The sequence below is a fragment of the Bubalus bubalis genome, chromosome 14 (assembly GCF_019923935.1).
Source record: "Bubalus bubalis isolate 160015118507 breed Murrah chromosome 14, NDDB_SH_1, whole genome shotgun sequence".
In the NCBI taxonomy this organism is placed as follows: domain Eukaryota; kingdom Metazoa; phylum Chordata; class Mammalia; order Artiodactyla; family Bovidae; genus Bubalus; species Bubalus bubalis.
Genome location: NC_059170.1, coordinates 15,944,374 through 15,947,989, shown reverse-complemented (window position 1 = coordinate 15,947,989; position 3,616 = coordinate 15,944,374). Strand labels below are relative to the sequence as shown.

General features: G+C 43.1%; 1 non-coding gene across 1 annotated transcript; it reads left to right on the top strand.

The window, feature by feature from the left end:
- Positions 1–2,470: 2,470 nt before the first annotated feature.
- On the top strand, positions 2,471–2,605 carry LOC112578968. Its single transcript, XR_003103406.2, has one exon. It is a non-coding gene; the product is annotated as a small nucleolar RNA U109 (small nucleolar RNA).
- Positions 2,606–3,616: the final 1,011 nt, after the last annotated feature.

The window sequence follows — 3,616 nt, the reverse complement described above, 5'->3', positions numbered from 1 at the left end:
TTTGGTGGTTGCTCGTGTCTTTTTTTTTTCCCTCTCTGGCACTTTTCTGTTTAACTCTAGGAATGTGTTACAAGTAAACACACCTCATAGCTATTTATGCATTTGTTTTTTTTTTAATAGTCTTGAGTGGAAGAGTAGATGACCCAAATTATAAAAGAAAATATTTAAGTTAGATGACATCAAAAAAGTGTCAGGGTCACACCTTCCCTAGAGATATAAATATCTTATGTCACTAGCTCTACAGTTTGAATGAGAAAACTTGCCAGCAATCTCAGGTCTCTTCATGTGCTCTGGCTTGTCTTTTTCAAAGAAAAAGCTGTTTAGACAAGGACTTTAGTTCTGTGCTTCTCTGCCAGAGAAGGCCTCCATGTACATCCTGGATTCACCCTGATATTAACTGTAGTGGCCTCATGGGCCTAATTTCATCAGATGGGTGTATTGGCAATGATTTAGCAATCGGATATCCTGCAGTAGGGGCAAAAGAGGGCAGTGGCAATTATCCCAGATTCCTAGTCCAGTGGCAGGCAATGCGACTAATTTCTACACCCTGCCTGTCAGCGCTGGTATGCCTGTGGAATCCTGTTTTCGTCTAGTCTCTCTTGTGCATGGGCAAAAGAAAGAGTTGATGGCTTCCTCCTCCTGATTTGATTGGAGCAAAAGAGATCTGTGGTAGTGGAGGGTGCTGTCTGCCACTAAGCCCCAGGCTGATGCAACCGGATCTGAGCAGGCCTGCGGGTTTTCACGTGTGCACTAGGACTCCTTTCTGGTCAGCAGGTTATTTGCTGGGTTAGTGCCATAATCTCAACTGGAAAGCAGACCAGAAACTGGTTCCTGTCTGTTTGTAAACAACTCTGGCCCAAGCCTCAGATAAACATATTGTTATTTGAAATTATTTCCAGACTTAGATAATTTCCTATGTGCTATCTGTGACCCTCTCATCAGAGGAGCAGTTGAACAGCTCTTACTCCCAATTTTCAGGTGGAGGAACTGAAGCTCAGATTAAGTAGCATATTCAGAGTCACAAGATTGGTAAATGGTGACAAGCATTTAAACACAGGTTTTCAGATTCTGAGTTCAGTGCTTTGAAATGTGACTATTTCTCTACATGGAATAGAGAGGCATTGGGGTACCTTTTTTTGTTGTTAATTAAAACATGTATGGATGTGAGAGTTGGCCTATAAAGAAAGCTGAGCGCAGAAGAATTAATGCTTTTGAACTGTGGTGTTGGAGAAGACTCTTGAGAGTCCCTTGGACTGCAAGGAGATCCAACCAGTCCATCCTAAAGGAGATCAGTCCTGGGTGTTCATTGGAAGGACTGATGTTGAAACACCAATACTTTGGCTACCTGATGCGAAGAGCTGACTCATCTGAAAAGACCCTGATGCTGGTAAAGATTGAGGGCAGGAGGAGAAGGGGACGACAGAGGATGAGATGGTTGGATGGCATCACTGACTCAATGGACATGGGTTTGGGTGGACTCCAGGAGTTGGTGATGGACAGGGAGGCCCGGTGTGCTGTGGTGCTCAGTCGCATGACTGAGCAACTGAACGGAACTGAATTAAAAAAAATTTTTTTTTGGCCACACTGCACAGCTTGTAGGATCTTAGTTCCCTGACTAGGGATTGAACCAGTGCCCTCAGCAGTAAAAGCATGGCATTCCTAACCACTGGACTGCCAGGAAATTCCCAGATGTACCTTGAGAAATGGCAGTTAATGCCATGGTGAATTGAAAACATTAAAACTTAAGCTCATTCACAAATGCAGGTATGTTTGAAATTTCAACTCAGTGTGTTCTACAGAGCTATTAATAGGCATTCATAAAAAAGGATCTGTGTTCACTTTGGCAAATGGATCAGATAAATTTAAACAATTCTTTGTTGCAGGACTACTGAGACTTTGGAATGAGGTAATTATCACCGTGACTTTCTCAGAGGAGGGCAGGTATATGGCCCATCACATACTAATGACTTCAGAGCCCCCTTTTTTGATGTGGAATAGGATGCAAAAACCATTATTTTCTGAAAGCAATGCTATCGATTAGAAATAAGAACAAGAGGGACTTCCCTGGTGGTCCAGTGGCTATGACTCCGCTCCCAATGCAGGGCACCTGGGTTAGATCCCTAGTCAGGGAACTAGATCCCACATGCCACAACTAAGAGTCTTCATGCTGGAACTAAAGATCCCGCATGTTGCAACAAAGATCAAAGATCCTGTGTGCTGCAACTAAGACCAGACACAGCCAAATAAATATTTGTTAAAGAAGAACAAGAGGTATATGGAATCCTAAGAAAATGGCCAGGACTCTCAGAGGAAGCAAAGCTATCATGGTGCTTGAGCTTTCTGAGGGGGAGATCTAAGGACCACCTACAGCAGTCATCTGGGGTCCTTGTTCCAAATGTTGATTTGCTGACCCCAATTCCAGGGAATGGGAGGGTATGGCAGACTGTTTGGTTCAAAAATATGTGTTGGCTCGCATGTGGAAATGTCTGCTTCTCGTTCCTTTGGAAGCAGGAATATGTCCATAACATGCTACATTAAAAAAGGAGTTCTCAGGGCTGCCAACCTTCCAGTAGAGGTTGAGTAGTAGTATATTTCTCCTACATTAGAAAAAAAAGTCCCTTCCTGGGAGAGTTATACTTCTTCATCTGTTTAATGTCAGACTTAGCCATTACAACTTGGCAGTAAATATTTTAGTGTATATCTGAAAGATTAAAAAAAAAGCATAACCACAATACCTTGATCACACCTAAATGTTTCATAACAATTTCCCAATATCAAATAGTGTTCAGACTCTGCTGTCTCATTATTTTCTCCCTGATGAGCTGTTTGAATTAGCTGTACAGTTTCAAGGTCAACCCAATCAGATGGCAGGGTTGGCACTTTCTTGAAAAACTGAAGGAGTCAACTGAAGAGATGGCCATGCCACTTCTCTGGGCAGTTGGGTTGGGGAGTATCTATCTTCTTACAGGATTCCAAGCAGCTGAAAAGAAAACCTAACGTACAAGAATCACACAAGTGAGAAGTTACATGAGAGAAACCAGAGGGTGGGGAGTTAGGAAGGACGCTATCAATACATGCCACCCTGACTGACAAACTGAGGGCAGAGCACACACTTTAAGCTTCTCAGTAGCCGAGGCAGAAAGAGAAGCCTGGTCAGATCCAGCACCCAAGATTAACTCCAGGTACAGGAAGAACAACTCTTGGCACTAAGATCAGGTGAGAATTTCTTAGAAGAATCCTTTTATAAAAGTGATACTGTGAAGTATTCTGATAATAAACACAACGACAGATGTTCTGGGGTGTGCCCAAACACCAGACTCCACAAGGTGTTTGTCTACAGCTAGAAAGCAGTTGAACATTCATACATATTCTGTGAGTGTGGAATACATACCTTATGTGAGTATGTTCACAGAGGCACTGTTATTCTAGGTTCCTGATGCCTTGCACCTGGAAATATATCCCAGTTTGCCTGGCAGAGGTCCAGTTTATGCCCCTGAACCCGGACTTTCACTCTCCGATAAAGCATACTGTCATCTTAGAAAGCACCTGGCAGACCCTGCCCTCCCCAACTCACCCTGTTCCATAGATGCGCAAAATTCTTCAGGCCTACATGATA